Source organism: Ambystoma mexicanum, chromosome 8, assembly GCF_040938575.1.
Source record: "Ambystoma mexicanum isolate Mex_15411 chromosome 8, UKY_AmexF1_1, whole genome shotgun sequence".
In the NCBI taxonomy this organism is placed as follows: Eukaryota; Metazoa; Chordata; class Amphibia; order Caudata; family Ambystomatidae; genus Ambystoma; species Ambystoma mexicanum.
The window spans coordinates 341,345,492-341,362,514 of record NC_090929.1 but is presented as its reverse complement, the minus strand read 5'-3'; the positions used below and the strand labels follow the sequence as shown (position 1 = coordinate 341,362,514).

General features: G+C 47.1%; 1 protein-coding gene across 1 annotated transcript in view; it reads left to right on the top strand.

The window, feature by feature from the left end:
- The window catches only part of LOC138471917 (ectonucleoside triphosphate diphosphohydrolase 8-like), a 487,786-nt gene that overhangs the window by 365,032 nt on the left and 105,731 nt on the right, over nucleotides 1-17,023 (top strand). The window lies entirely within an intron of this gene.

Sequence of the window (17,023 nt, the reverse complement as noted above, 5' to 3'; positions counted from 1 at the left end):
GGCAGCAGGCTCATCCAGGTGCGTAACGTGGGAGGCAGCAGGCTCATCTGGGTGCGTAATGTGGGAGGCAGGCTCATCCAGGTGCATAACGTGGGAGGCAGGCTCATCCAGATGCATAACGTGGGAGGCAGCAGGCTCATCCAGGTGCGTAACGTGGGAGGCAGCAGGCTCATCTGGGTGCGTAATGTGGGAGGCAGGCTCATCTAGGTGCGTAACGTGGGAGGCAGGCTCATCCAGGTGCGTAACGTGGGAGGCAGGCTTATCCAGGTGTGTAACGTGGGAGGCAGGCTCACAGGACTATCATTGTGCCCAAGGGCAAGGGAGGAAAATACTTCCAGCTCAGACACACCTGAAAAAGTAAAGAAACACAGCCTCCCTGAAGATTGATGGAGTCATGAAAACATGCGTTTGGAGGAGAAGCTAATGCAAGAAAACTTGACTGGCAACAGAGTGCGCGCCTTGTCACTAATTCTTAAACATTGTTCCTGGAGTCCCGGGATCAAAAGGGTGCAGCACCAGGGCCATCATGTCTTACAATGGAGAGCCATAAACATTGCTTTCCCCCTCCCCCCATCAAGGGGGGAAGATCTGTGCTATGGAGGGAGTTGTTTCCAGCCACCTGCAAGAAAAATCAAGTGCGAAAAATACAAGTACCAGAATCCTTAGAGACACTATATTCAATTAACCTGCTACACCTGAAAAGGAAATGAAGACACGCCTGAAAAAGTAAAGAAACACAGCCTCCCTGAAGATTGATGGAGTCATGAAAACGTGTGTTTGGAGAAGAAGATAATGCAGGAAAACTTGACTGGCAACAGAGTGCACGTCTTGTCACTAATTCTTAAACATTGTTCCAGGAGTCCCGGGCTCAAAAGGGTGCAGCACCAGGGCCATCATGCCTTACAATGGAGAGCCATAAACATGGCTTTCCCCCTCCGCCCATCAAGGGGAAGATCTGTGCTATGGAGGGAGTTGTTTCCAGCCACCTGCAAGAAAAATCAAGTGCGAAAAATACAAGTACCAGAATCCTTAGAGACACTATAGTCAATTAACCTGCTACACCTGAAAGGAAATGAAGACACACCTGAAAAAGTAAAGAAACACAGCCTTCCTGAAGATTGATGGAGTCATGAAAACGTGCATTTGGAGGAGAAGCTAATGCAGGAAAACTTGACTGGCAATAGAGTGCGCGCCTTGTCACTAATTCTTAAACATTGTTCCAGGAGTCCCAGGCTCAAAAGGGTGCAGCACCAGGGCCATCATGCCTTACAATGGAGAGCCATAAACATGGCTTTCCCCCTGCCCCATCAAGGGGGAGATCTGTGCTTTGGAGGGAGTTGTTTCCAGCCACCTGCAAGAAAAATCAAGTGCGAAAAATACAATTACCAGAATCCTTAGAGACAGTGTAGTCAATTAACCTGCTACACCTGAAAAGGAAATTAAGACACGCCTGAAAAAGTAAAGAAACACAGCATCCCTGAAGATTGATGGAGTCATGAAAACGTGTGTTTGGAGGAGAAGCTAATGCAGGAAAACATGACTGGTAACAGAGTGCTCGCCTTGTCACTAATTCTTAAACATTGTTCCAGGAGTCCCGGGCTGAAAAGGGTGCAGCACCAGGGCCATCATGCCTTACAATGGAGAGCCATAAACATTGCTTTCCCCCTCCACCCATCAAGGGGAATATCTGTGCTATGGAGGGAGTTGTTTCCAGCCACCTGCAAGAAAAATCAAGTGCGAAAAATACAAGTACCAGAATCCTTAGAGACACTATAGTCAATTAACCTGCTACACCTGAAAAGGAAATGAAGACACGCCTGAAAAAGTAAAGAAACACAGCCTTCCTGAAGATTGATGGAGTCATGAAAACGTGTGTTTGGAGGAGAAGCTAATGCAGCAAAACTTGACTGGTAACAGAGTGCTCGCCTTGTCACTAATTCTTAAACACAGCTCAGACATTAGGAAACATATGCTACTGAATTAGGGGTTTTGGTGCCACAGACAAAGTGACATTTTCAAGCCAACACCCCCTTACAATGCGGTCATATTTAATATTTAGATTTAAAATCTAACCCATGTAATCCATTTGCTTTTGGCTTGCTAGACAATAACTTTAATGGTCTGATTTCTTACCAGTGATCCCATTACTCGGGATCCTTCTCTTCCTCATCCCAGTCGTCATGTTATGAGGCTTCCACCTCACAAGACAGGAATCTCCAGCATTTCATCCAATAAGCTTACCAGATTGGGGTGACCCTGGTCCCTCCCCTGGGCTGTGGATGGGATTAAGAGCAAACTCTTCCAATCCCTTTCCTGCTCAATATCCAAGCAATGAAACTTCCCAATTAAACTCCAGGGCTGGATGGTGATGTGGGGTTAGAGGTTCCAGGACTTGGACAAGAAAGAGAAGGACTTAGAGTAATGTGATAACCGGGTAAGTAATCAGAACATTACCTCCTTCTTCCTCTTCCTCGTCCCGATACATTATGAGGCTGTTCTCAGTAACGAGAGGATAATTGCACGCCACAGAGTGGCAACTACAGATATCATGCCAAACATCAAAGTTTAAAGACAGCATATTCTCAGTCATTGACACCAGACCAGACGGCCGGCCTAAAAGACTCCCTCGAAACATTGACATGTAATTTACAGTGGCACCATATAGGTATGTGATGTATCTCCCTGTATAGCAGCTGGCGTGAGCTCTGGCATTGTGAGTTTTTTACATAGATTATTATTGTTTTTTTTCAGCTTGTATTGAATTCTATTGGTCCTGACGAAGACTGTTCATCTTAGTGATTGGTTCACTACATAGTCGAAACTAGCAGGGGAAGGTCGTTGATACATTATCACTTGATGGAAATCCCAGTATAGAAATATGACCTCAGCTTGTAGACCTGAATAGATGACAACAGATTATGAACGTTTTATAGCCTTCTGAAGAGCCCTGTTTGCCCAATCTACTATTGATGTATACATTGGCAGCCTCGGTTGAAGGCTCAAGCGCTTTGCACTTTTTTGCATTGTTTGCATGGATATGTTATGTGTAAATGTGTGTATGTGTGTGTGTTTAGTTATAGACTGGACGGGAGTATGAACATCATCACCACAGTCCCTTGTTACCCTTGCCCTGCATACCATGCGTTCCTCAACCTTGTTGCTGTACTAATTACCCCTCAATCCCACATCCTTGCCACAGTCTCTCATTGCTCCCATATCCCTCACCCTAATCACATTCTCTCATTACCCCCACAATGTCATAGTACTTCACTCCTCCTCGCAATCCTCACCCTGATCACAATCCCTCATATTACCCTGCAACACTCATCCTCGACACAGACTCTCATTAGCCCAGCAACCCTCATCGTCATCACGGTCCCTCATTACCATTAACCCAATACTAATCCTCATTAGAGTCCTTCATTAGCACTGCATTCCTCATCCTTGTCAGACCATAATTACCATGTCATCACTCATCCATGTGCCAGTCCCTCATTACCACAGCATGTCTCATTCCTTTTACAGTCCCTCATTATCGTTGCATCCTTCATTCTCATTACAGTTCCTCACTTCATCCATATCCTTCCTCCTCATCAGTACCTCATTACCTCCTCATCCCTCATCCGAGTCCCTTATCACACGCTACATTCCCCTTAATTGTCAAGCCCCTCATTATTTCTGCTTCTCTTCTCCTTGTCACAGCCACTCAGTAGTCACAGCAACTCTCCTCCACAAACAAGTCCCCCTTTACCATTAAATCAGCAACCCCACTGTTGTCACTGACCCTCATCAACCTGACACTCCATATCCTTGACACAGTCCCTCATTACCCCTACTTCCTCCATCTTCATCACAGTCTCTTATCACCATTGCAGGCATCCTCCTTGTCAAAGTCCTTTGTTAACATTGCACCCCGTCACAGTCCCTCATTACCCTACCTCATCATCCCATCCTCATTGCATTTCCTCATTAGTGATGCAACACCATCCTTATCACTGTCTCTCATTACCCACACATACCTCACACTCATCACAGTCCTCACATCCTTGCAATAGTCCATCATGACCTGCATGCTTATTCATTGCTTACCATTGCAGGCCTCACCCTCTTCACAGTCTCTTAACACGTCCTCCAGTCACATTCCCTCTTTACCATGACCCCATCATTCCCAATCCTCGTTGCAGCATCCACATGAAAGGCCCTCCTTATTGTTGTATCCCTCATTCTCGTCACTGTCGCTCATTAACACTGCATCCCTCATCCTCGTCAAAGACCCTATTTACCATTTCCTCAGCATCCCCCATTCTCGTCACATTTTCTCATTACTCTTAACCTGGCATCCTTCACAGCCATCACAGTTTCTAATTGCCCTTGGCATGTTTCATCCTCATCACAATCCCTCATTACCCCTCCATCCTGAATTCTCATCACAGTCCCGCATTACCCCTTACCCCGGCATCCCTCACCCTTCTCACAGTCACCTATTAAGCCTGCAACCCTCATCCTTGGTTCAGTCCTTCATTACCCCCCTAACTTCCACCCTCATCACAGTACCTCATTATCCCTGCAACCCTCATCATTGTCACATCAATCCTTACCCCCACAATCTCTATATTTGTAACAGACCCCAGTCCCACCTGCATCCCGCATCCTCCTCATAGTCCCTCATTAACTACGCATTCCTCATCCTCATGACAGTTCCTGATTACCAAAGCATCCCTCACCCAAATCCGTAATTACCCCTGCACTCATCCTTGTCACAGTCCTTCATTACCCCCAATCCTCATCTGCATCACAGTCCATCATTACCCCTGCAACATCCATCTTCATCACAGTCCCCCATTACCCCAGTGTGCCTCATGTTTGTCACAGTCCCTCAATATCCCTAAATTGCTTATCCTCACTGTAGTCTTTCTTTACCCCATTGATATTGATATTTTACTTGTATTTCACTCATACACAAGTGTTTCAGAGCATGACAAGGTAAGGGAGGGAAACAAGGGAGAACAAAAACAAAAGCATGCTAGGCACAGTAACATTGAGACGCGCAAGTGCAGGGGAGAGGGAAGGGGAAAAGTGCTGAGCAAAGGAATAAAAAACAACAGTAGTAGTGCAGCCAGCAAGTGGCAAGTGCTAGGTTTAAGGCACAGTCAGGGGGTGTCTGATAAGTGCAGAAAAGGGTGGACTTTAGGGTTACAGATACAGCCCCAAGTGCAAGGATTGCCAGGAGGCAGTGCGGGTGCGTGACAGGGTAAGCAAGTACCTGGGCTAGAAATCAGAGGGTACCAGGTGCACAATGCCAAAGCAGAACAGATAAACAGGGGAGAGGAGGAACAAAGGCAGAAGCAAAGTGGAAAGTCTTGAGGTGCTTCCGGAAACAGAGATGGTTCTCCTCAAGTTTCAGAGTGGCAGGGAGGCTGTTCCAGAGGGAGGCCCCAGCCGAAGACAGATATCTACCCCCATGCCATTTCTTTGAGAAGCGACTGACCCTGAGGGAGTTGGAGGTGGAGGAGCGAAGAGCTCAAGAGAGAAGCTATTTACTGAGGAACAGTTGAAGGTATTTTGTACCCACACCCCAGAAAGCCTTGTGGACAATGCAAAGGGTCTTGAATTTAATCCTTGCAGCCAATGAAGAGATTTCAGGGCTGGAGAGATACAAACCCAGGGCTTGAGGCAAAGGACAAGTCTCGCAGTCCTGTACGGGATGAGTTGCAAAGGGCAGAGAGAAGAAGCAGGTAGATTTATAAAGCGTCTGTTGCAATAATCCAACCTAGAAAGAACCAGGGCTCAAGAGACAGTGAGCTTCTGGGGGAATGGGAGGAAAGGCAGAATACCTCTGAGGAGGTGCAGTAGGAAGTTTGACTTTTTAGAGACATCAGAGATGTGGGCAGAAAAGGGAAGCGTGAAGTCGAAGATGACCCTGAAGTTCTTGGCCTCGGAGGTGGGGGTAGGAGGAGGGCCAAGGGAGGCTAGCCACAGAGTCACAGGAAAGGAGGGTGAAGGTGTGCCTATGAGGAGCATAACTGTCTTGCTGGCATTCAGTCAGAGACCGTTAGCGGCACACCAATCCTGAATAGCAGACAGGCAATCAGAGATGTGTGAAGGAGAAGAGGTGGCTGAGGCAAGCCTGAAAATTAGTTTATTATCATCATCATAGCACTGGAAATTGAAGCAGAAAACCGCTATGCGATGGGCAAGAGTTGCTAGATATTGGTTGAAAAGCCAGGGTGAGAGGTTGGACCCCTGGGGAACACCACAGGTAGAGGGTGTTATAGAGAAAAGGAAGGACCCAAGTTGGACCTGGGAGGGTCAATCAGAGAGGAAAGAAGTCAGCCAGACCAGAGCCTGATCAGTGATACCCTGGTTGTCACGCAGACGATTGAGTAGGATTTTGAGGAGAGAGGGGATGTTAGAGTCAACGTTGGATAGCAGATCTTCATGGATGTTTAGAAGAGCAGTTTCTGTGCTTCTGGCAGCTCTAGAGCCAGACTGATGGTCGTGGAGACAACTGACAGAATCACAGTGAAGTTTAAATTGCAAGATGGCCAGCTTTTTCCAGGAGTTTGCCCAGGAAAGGAGTGATGGAGATCGGGCGATAGTTTTCCGGGCAAGAAGGTTCAGCTGTGGGTTTCTTGAGAAGAGGGTGCACAAGAGAGTGCTTCAGAGGGGAGGGGAAGGCTCCTGAGGTAAATGAGAGGTTGTAGTAATCATCCAGGGCAGGAGCAAGGCTGTCAATGTGGTCTTTGATGCTTTTGGAGGAACAGGGAAGAACCTATTTTGATGAGACTTTCATAGATCAGACTTGTCTAGAGACCTCGGCGGGGGAGAAAAGAGGAAAGGATGAGAAATATGGTGGGGGGTTGGGTGGCTGCAGAGGGCCAGAGTTCACAGAAGGATAAGGGAGAAGAGGGGAGGGGACGAGAGGTTGGACAGGATCTCCTTGGTTTTTTAGATGAAGTGAGAGGCAAGGGCAGTGCAAAGGAACTGGGAGCCGACAGGAGAGGTAGAGTCTGCAGCAAGGTTGGCCAGCTCCTTGCAGATTTTGAAAAGTTCAGCCGAGTTTGTTAGAAGCCACAGAGACACAGGCTTGGATGTGGGCTGTCTTCTTAGTATGGACAGAGAGGCGGTATTGCCTTTGGAGCAGGCAGTAGGCCAGTTTGTCGGAGGATGAACAAGAAGCCCTTCATTTCCTCTCAACCACCCAGCACTTGCATATAAGGGTAGCTAGGTCAGTGTCGTACCAAGAATTGCACTTGGTTTTGTGCTTCAAATGGATCCTCATGACAGGGGCAAGAGCATCAAGAGTATCAGAGATAGAAGAGTAGCGCAAGGAAAGGGCTCTGTCCGGATGTGAGTCAGCCAGAGGTGGAAGGGGGGGAGAGAAGGTGGCAGCGAAAGCCTCAACTGACACACGCTTCGTGGGCCGGATGTCCGAGAAGGTAGGTGGCAGTGTTGGGGTTGGCTTAGCCTCGGAGTAGAGATTGAGAGATGAGAGGAGGACAGAGATGAGAGTGATCGGTCCAGGAGAGAGGAGTGGTCAGAAGGATGGAGTGGGGAGGTCAGAGGAGATGAAAACATCAAGTGTGTGCCCTGCAGAGTGAGTCGGGCCAGAGGGGAGGATAGAAAGGGAGAGGGAGTCACAGAGGTCCCCACCCCATAACTCTAATCCTCATCACAGTCCCTCATAAACCATGCATCCTTGCCACAGTCCCTCTTAACCTTGTTTCCCCCTTCCTCACCACAGATTCTTATCACCATCCACGGTCTCATCATTGTCACAGTCTCTCATTAACAATGCATCCCATCACATTCTCTTATTACCCTCACTCCAGCATGCCCATCCTTGTCGCTTTCCCTCATTACACTGGTCCCCCATCACGGTCCGTCATTCCCACTGAATATCCCATCCTCCACACAGTCCCTTATTACCAATATATTCCCCATCCTTGTCACAGTTCATAATTACCCTTACCCCAACATCCATCATCCTCATCACAGTCCCTCACTACCTTTCAATGCAAATCACATCCACATCACAATCGTCCATTACCTTTACCCCAGCCCCCATTATTGTTACAACCCCTTGTTACCCTGGCACCCCTCATCCTCATCACAGTCCCTTATTTCCCTTATCCCTCCTCCTCATCACAGTCCCATATTATCCCCTAAATCCCTCATCGTCATCACCCTCCTTCATTACCTTTACCCCATCATCCCTCACCCTCGTCACAGTCCCTCATTACCCTTACCTCGACATGCCTCTTGAGTGTCACAGTCCATCATCACCCTAACCCCAGCAATCCTCATCTTTGTCAAAGTACTCATTACTTCTGGCATCCTTCATTCTTGCCACAGCCCACATTACCCTTGGCATCCCATATTATTGTCACAATCCCTCATTACCCCCAGCCTATTTCATCTTCCTCACAGAGCTGCATTAACCCAGCATCCTTCATCTTCATCACAGTGCCTCATTAGCCCACATCCCTCATTCTCATCACAGTCCCTCATTGCCACTACACCCTCGTTATTGTCACAGTCCTTCATTAGCCCTCCACCTCATTGCTGTCCCTCACTACCCCTGCAATCCTCATCACAGTCCCTCAATACACCTGTAACCCTTATCCCAGTCTCTCATTACCCCTGGAAACCTCGTCATCATCACAGTCCCCCATTGCCCCATCCTTCTCGCAGTCCCTGTTTACCTCCACATCATCATCACAGTCCATCATTACCCCCATCCCTCATCCTTGTATTAGTCCCTCATGACCATATCCCCATGTATCACATGCTGGTTCCTCATTATCATTACTAGATGCCTTCTCCTCCAGTTCTCTCATCATCATTAATGGACACATCCTTGTCCTGGTCCCTTATTATCGCAAAGGTCCTTGTCTGGGCACCCCAACAACATGCACATCAAAGTCCCTGTCTTTATTACCATGCACATTTACATCCCTGACCATCATTACCTGTGCACATCCTCATTTTTCCTTGACCAGAGCAGGTGAGTGCTGCCCCTGCTCCGACCTCCATTTGACCCATGTTTTTTAAATTAAAAGTTTCCCCGAGTCCGTGTTGCCCGCATCCCCCGTTCCCCCCTTCCTGCTTCCTCAGCTGCTCCCGCCTCCCCACCCGCCCACTGAAGCTGATTGGCTGCCTGGCCCACTGTGTTTGGGTCTAGCGACGACGCTAGGCATGGCTGCCCCCCTTTTCCTTGACCAGAGCAGGTGAGTGCTGCCCCTGCTCCGACCTCCATTTGGCCCATGTTTTTTAAATTAAAAGTTTCCCCGAGTCTGTGTTGCCCGCATCCCCCGTTACCCCCCTCCTGCTTCCTCAGCTGCTCCCGCCTCCCCAGCCTGCCCACGGAAGCTGATTGGCTGCCTGGCCCACTGTGTTTGGGTGTAGCGACGACGCTAGGCATGCCTGCCCCCCTTTTCCTTGACCAGAGCAGGTGAGTGCTGCCCCTGCTCCGACCTCCATTTGGCCCATGTTTTTTAAATTAAAAGTTTCCCCGAGTCCGTGTTGCCCGCATCCCCCGTTCCCCTCTTCCTGCTTCCTCAGCTGCTCCCGCCTCCCCCGCCCGTCCACGGAAGCTGATTGGCTGCCTGGCCCACTGTTTTTGGGTGTAGCGACGACGCTAGGCATGCCTGGCCCCCTTTTCCTTGACCAGAGCAGGTGAGTGCTGCCCCTGCTCCGACCTCCATTTGGCCCATATTTTTTAAATTAAAAGTTTCCCCGAGTCCGTGTTGCCCGCATCCCCCGTTCCCCCCTTCCTGCTTCCTCAGCTGCTCCCGCCTCCCCAGCCCACCCACGGAAGCTGATTGGCTGCCTGGCCCAATGTGTTTGGGTGTAGCGACGACGCTAGGCATGCCTGCCCCCCTTTTTCTTGACCAGAGCAGGTGAATGCTGCCCCTGCTCCGACCTCCATTTGGCCCATGTTTTTTAAATTAAAAGTTTCCCCCGAGTCCGTGTTGCCCGCATCCCCCGTTCCCCCCTTCCTGCTTCCTCAGCTGCTCCCGCCTCCCCAGCCCGCACACGGAAGCTGATTGGCTGCCTGGCCCACTGTTTTTGGGTGTAGCGACGACGCTAGGCATGCCTGCCCCCCTTTTCCTTGACCAGAGCAGGTGAGTGCTGCCCCTGCTCCGACCTCCATTTGACCCATGTTTTTTAAATTAAAAGTTTCCCGAGTCCGTGTTGCCCGCATCTCCCGTTACCCCCTTCCTGCTTCCCCTTCCGTCCCGCCCCCCCCTGCTCCCATTGGTCCTCTCGCCCTTCATCTCCGGTCCTCCCAAGGCAGCCCTCTGCCCGTGCAGCCCCCACGGCTAATGGCCCCTAGGCAAAGGGCGACTCCAACAGAGGCAGCTCCAAGAAGTGTCAGCAGGTGTCCGCAGGGGAAGCCAATGAAGCCAGCAACTAACAGACACCACCAAAACCGTGAGTGTGGTATGGGTGGGGAGTAGAGCAATGACTCTACTCCAGCAAGCCCATGCCACTCTATTTTACCTCCAAATAACATAGACTCCCATAATGTTAGCATGTCCACTCTTAGATGGAATTATGAAAATTAGCATGTCCACTCTTAGATGGGACTGTGAATATTGGCCTGTGTCACATCTAGATGGAATTGTGAATGTTAGCATGTGAAAGTTGCATTTCGAAAGTGTGCCCTATAGCCTCTCCTTGAAGTTTAGAAATGTGCCCAATAGCCTCTCTGGTAAATGGAATTTAGAAGTGTGCCCAAGATCCTCTGTGAAAGTTGCATTTAGAAGTGTGCCCAATAGCCTCTCTGGTAAATGGAATTTAGAAGTGTGCCCAAGATCCTCTGTGAAAGTTGCATTTAGAAGTGTGCCCAATAGCCTCTCCTTGAATTTTAGAAATATGCCCAATAGCCTCTCTGGTAAATGGAATTTAGAAGTGTGCCCAACATCCTCTGTGAAAGTTGCATTTAGAAATGTGCCCAATAGCCTCTCTAGTAAGCGAAATTTTAGAAGTGTGGCCAAAATCCTCTGTGAAAGTTGCATTTAGAAGTGTGCCCAATAGCCTCTCTGGTAAATGGAATTTAGAAGTGTGCCCAACATCCTCTGTGAAAGTTGCATTTAGAAGTGTGCCCAATAGCCTCTCCTTGAATTTTAGAAATGTGCCCAATAGCCTCTCTGGTAAATGGAATTTAGAAGTTTGCCCAACATCCTCTGTGAAAGTTGCATTTAGAAATGTACCCAATAGCCTCTCTAGTAAGTGGAATTTTAGAAGTGTGCCCACCATCCTCTGTGAAAGTTGCATTTAGAAGTGTGCCCAATAGCCTCTCTGGTAAATGGAATTTAGAAGTGTGCCCAACATCCTCTGTGAAAGTTGCATTTAGAAATGTGCCCAATAGCCTCTCTAGTAAGTGGAATTTAGAAGTGTGCCCAACATCCTCTGTGAAAGTTGCATTTAGAAGTGTGCCCAATAGCCTCTCCTTGAATTTTAGAAATGTGCCCAATAGCCTCTCTAGTAAATTGAATTTAGAAGTGTGCCCAACATCCTCTGTGAAAGTTGCATTTAGAAATGTGCCCAATAGCCTCTCTAGTAAGTGGAATTTTATAAGTGTGCCCAACATCCTCTGTGAAAGTTGCATTTAGAAGTGTGCCCAATAGCCTCTCTGTGAAATTGCATTTAGAAGTGTGCCCAATACCCCCTCTGTGAAATTGAGAAGTGTACCCAATAGCCTCTGTGAGAGTTACATTTAGAAGTGTGCCCAATAGCCTCTCTGGAAAATTGAATTTAGAAGTGTGCCCAGTAGACGCTCTGTGAAAATTGCAATTAGAAGTGTACCCATGAGCCTCTGTGAGTGTTACACGTAGAAGTGTGCCAAATAGCCTCTGTGATAAATTGAATTTAGAAGTGTTCCCAATAACCTCTGTGTGGAAATTGTACTTAGAAGTTCGCCCAGTAGCCTCTCTGGGAAACTTGCATTTAGAAGTTTGCACATTGGAAGAGCATATAACCCATCATACCCACCACCATGCTTACTCTCTCCTTTACATCACCACTCAACTAGAACACAGAGATACTATGACACCATTCGGTATAACTGTTCTCATACGAACATCCGCCGCTTACTCCACATCATTCTATGTAAACACTGCTGGTCTCACACCCCCAGCCAGGCGTTTCCCTCAGGTCTAACGCAGCCACATCCGTTCCAGATAAATCCTGCCAGAACTAACACATTCTCCTGATCCCTCAACCACCACACCTACCGATAAGAAGCAGCTATTACACGAGTACCGCACAAGCTGCACACATACCCGGTGCTCACACGCACCTTTTGACTCTCCCTACTCTCTCTACTGATCTGAACTTCGGTTCCCAAGGGCGTTCAACCTACCAGTGCCTTCAGACCATACCAATGATATATAAGGCGCAATATAAGTGTAAAATAACATAACATAACACAACATCTCCTTACTACGCCCTTCTCGTTCCGGTTCTATGTCATTTCATCACGGGAATAACCAATAACCCATAATGGGTTTTTCTCAGCAGAAATTCTATCGAAAAAACTCATAGAATTTTTATTTTTTTATTTTGGGGGTTATTTTGGGGGGTTCCCCCAGAACCCCCATTCCCTTTAATATTTTTATATACCCGAATACCCACACCACATATATATTTATTTTTAGACCCCCCAAAAATTCAATGAGTTTTTTTTTTTATAGAATTTCCGCTGAGAAAAGCCCAGCGAGGGTTAATCCTGCGATGAAAGGACGTCGTACCCTCGTTACAGTCCCTCATTACCATGTGCATCCTCGTCCATAGATAGATAGATCTGAAGATAGATATTCTCATAGAAAGATATCCCTATTAAAAGAAAGGTAGAAAGGCCCATGGATAGATCACCCAGTTGATAGAGTTTTGGTCCCCATGTTCGTTTTATTAAGATGTTGATTAAACTTAAAAAGAAATTAAGATTTCTTCAGGCAAACTCGAGATATAAAGTGGTCAAAAACAGGAATTTTTATTTTGTACATGTTCTGAGTGCTCACCATGTGTAATATTACAAACACACACAAGTAGATGAATAAGCAGAACACTAGTAATGTGTAATATTATGAACAAAAATAAGGAAACAAATACGCAGAGCACTCATAATGTGTAATGTTACAAAAAGCACAAGCATTACACAGATAGATAGATGGATGACCAGGCCCAAAAATAGATAGATGCAATCGAACAGCATTTATGGTCATGTGATGAATACAGCTGTGGCATCCCAATACACACAGGCACATCCCACTATGACCTAAGGAACATTACCTATGACAAAACATAAATGGCCATGACATGAACACAAATGAAAAGGTGGAGTGCCAAAGATCTTCCCCAATGCCCAGGCTGATATGTGGCCAGGTCAAGATCTTCCCCAATGCCCAGGCTGATATGTGGCCAGGTCAAGATCTTCACCACTGCCCAGGCTGATATGTGGCCCGGTCATAGCTGATCAAGACAATACTTCTAAGAAAACAGAGGTGGTAAGAAAACCTTCCCATTAGGAAATAAAGAACTAAAACTGAAAAAAGTAATATTGAAAAACAGTTAAGGTTACTACGTACACACATTCTGAACTACACTCATAGCAAATACCAATGTTAAGGTTAAAAGAAACTTCTCAGAAGAAAAAAAGTATAACAGGTTAAAACCACCAATGATGACATAACCTTTGCATCCTCCAATTTAAGTGAATGAATAAGTTCTAAACACATAGCAGCTGCAAGCTAGCCAAGCCAAGCTCTCAAAGGATGGAGCTGCAAAAATAAATACTATGTGGGAAACCAACACTTTGGCCCTCATTATGAGTGTGGCGGAAAGGCAACAACGGTGCCGGTAGTGCTACCGGCCCCGTTGTTACCTCTCCACCACATTACGAGTTCTGCTCGCGGGTGCCGGACTGCACACCTGGTCCGACCAGGCGTGCAGACCGGCACCCGCGAGCAGAACTCATGATTGCACCGGCACCGTTATTAATGGTGCCGGTGCAACCATGCTCCCGACCCCCTGGGGATCGGGAGGCCGGCCATAACGGCACCCGCGAATGGGCAATTACTGGGTCCGCCAAACTCGGCATGACTCGGTTCTTGCCCATTCGCGGGTGCTGGAAAAAATGCAACTCCGGCAGCAGCCGTGCCCTTGTAATGAGGGCCTTTGCCTCTTTTACATCCTTACCTGCTCGTAAACATACATCATTGATACTGTAGGGCACAGGACCAACATGCCCATCCTAAGTGTCCTCCAAGTACAGCACCCTTATCAGGGAGGTCCTGGCTGAGAAGAACTTTACATGCATCTTGAGACATTTCCCTACTTGTTCTCCATCATAGTCAGGCTGATGATGATCCGAAGAGGTGCGCTACCTTCTGTCGAACTCTAGACAACTCTTCACTGACTGGCAGGACCATAGTATTAGCTTCACGTTTCAGGGGAGGGGCCTCATTAGGAGTGAGCCGGTCCGGGAATAAGACCTTTTCCATTCAGAGTCTGCCAGTAAGCCTAGCCTGCTGGTAGTTCAGGCCCCTACCGGTAGAAAAATGAGCTTCAGTGTTCCATTCCCGTGAAGTCTTATTGGACTCCACGGGAATGAGAACTTACTGTTCCTCCACCGCCCGTAATATCATGGTGTTAACAGGATATCAGGCGTCAGAAACAGTAAGCGGCAAACGTTGTACTAAGGGCCTATGACTTATTCAGTAGCATTGCAAAGAAAACCAAAGAACACTTCGTTGGTACTGTGCGCTCACGGATGGGAAACAACCATTCAATATTTCTGCAGGATAGCTTCAAATTTAGGACATAAATCAGTTGAGCATTGGTGTGCTAGATTGCTTTAATATGACAGTCTCTTCATCTTGAACAATACGAAGGCAGATGAGACGTGGCCAAAGCATTTCAGACTGTATGCCCGCCAGGGCGAGATCTGTGGACAATATGAAAAGAAACATGCGTCAGTACACCATCTTAAGGTCAGAATGGTACTTGCATAGTGCCAGAATGATCCACTAAGCAGTGGCATGTAACATACCTGTCTCCAAAGAAGACATGTGATATACATCTGAAATGATTTAATCAGTCAAACAAAACGTGTGGAACAAAAAGACAATTTAACTCCCTACCCACACGAAATGAGGTTCAATGTAAAAAGTACCTGAACCATGTGTAGACAACCTGGTCTGCTGGAAATTGCTCTAAGAACACGTGGATGCGAACATAAAAATACAAAGGCATGTAAAATAGAATCTTCATATCTTAGAGAAGTTGTATGTTACTGTACACAACAATCGTGGACTGCCCCAGTCTTGTTGCATTCACAAATTAATCATGGCACTAGGATTCAAAAGTTCAGCAAAGTGGTGGCTGGTGATTTTTTTTATTGGAGGGGCATAACTATTTCCCACAAATATGCCAGACTGACCGTTGTAACAAGGGATCCTGAATCAACCAAGATGGTTTCGGGAGGTCCCCAGACATTTAATTTTATATTGAATGGTGCATTATACAGCACCCTTTCTGTGAAAAACTGGGCAAAAAGCCAAGCAGTATGCAATTTGTCTGGTAGTGTAACTCCAATCCAAAAATGCAATAGCTGCAAGTCACTAACAGCGCACAGGAGCATTTTCCAACGCATTTTCATGTTACCTTCGCCCACAATGTGCTGGTATACAAAAGATTTCACACTTGCTGTGCTCATACATGCGGGGAGCACAATTCTCAGATCTCCTTAAGTTCCAGAAGCTTTCTCAAGACCTTCCTTTTCTCCTCCTCTTTCCCTCTCCCATTCCGTTGCTAATCTCCATCCGCTGTTGTGACTGGTTGCCTGTGTCCCCTATGAGTCTTACTGCGACCAGGCCCTCTTTCAACCAGCCCTCTCCTGCACCCCTTACCAGCACATTCCCTCGGGCAACCTTCCCAGACCAGCCTACTATTGTGGTACACCCCCGGACTTGCACTAGGGGACCCCTTGCCCTCCTGGGTTCCCCCAGCACTCGACCAGCCCCTTGGGCCCCCCTCCTCTGGGACGTCTGCCTTTTCCCCATCCCAAAACCCCCACTGCCTATCCCACCTGCACTTCTTGTTACTGCTCTTGCACGTTCTGAATGTCACAAGGCCTAGTAGGACCGTTACTGTTGTTTTTCTCCCCTGTCCCCCCTCTTATTTCTTGTGGCACCTGGAAACACTTTCTGCTGTATAGGCACCATACACATGTTCAATAAATAAATACATGATATGCCAGAATTCCTATATAAGAACATACTTATGTTTGCTTTGCACATAATGGCAGTAATGATTCTATAAGAAGATATGTCTACACTGGCTCTGCCAATATATGGCAGTCTCCCCACAAAATAAAATACTCCTGTTGCCTTTGCCTTTAAACATGCCATGACACAAAAATAACATATGTCCTAACTGGCTGCATACTGCAGTGCAGTATAGACATGTAATAACACTTAACATGCTTCCTTTATCATAGATGCCCTGCATGAAAAACAGATGGGATGGTATGAAGGGGCTAAACTGGCTACCCTAAAATGCCAGTCTAACCAAGTAACACATATCATGTTTGTTTTCTCATAGATGCTCAATAATAAACTTCATCCCACAGTAAGAACGGCTAGGCTGGCTGCCCCAAAATGGCAGTCTAGTCAAGAAATAACACATACCATGCTCGGTTTATCATAGATGCCCAGTAAAAAAAAGTCATGGCACAGTAAGAAAGGGCTAGACTGGCTGCTCCAAAAATGTAAGTCTAGCCAAGTGATAACACATACCATGTGTGATTTATCATAGATGCCCATAATAAATGTCATGCCACAGTAAAAAAAAGGGCTAGAATGCCTGGCCCAAAATGCCAGTCTAGCCAAGTAATAACACACACCATTCTTGGTTTATGGTAGATTCCCAGGAAAGAAAAGTCATGCCACAGTAAGAAAAGTCTAGAATGGCCAGTCGAGCCAAGTAATAACACTTGACATGCACCAAACTATTA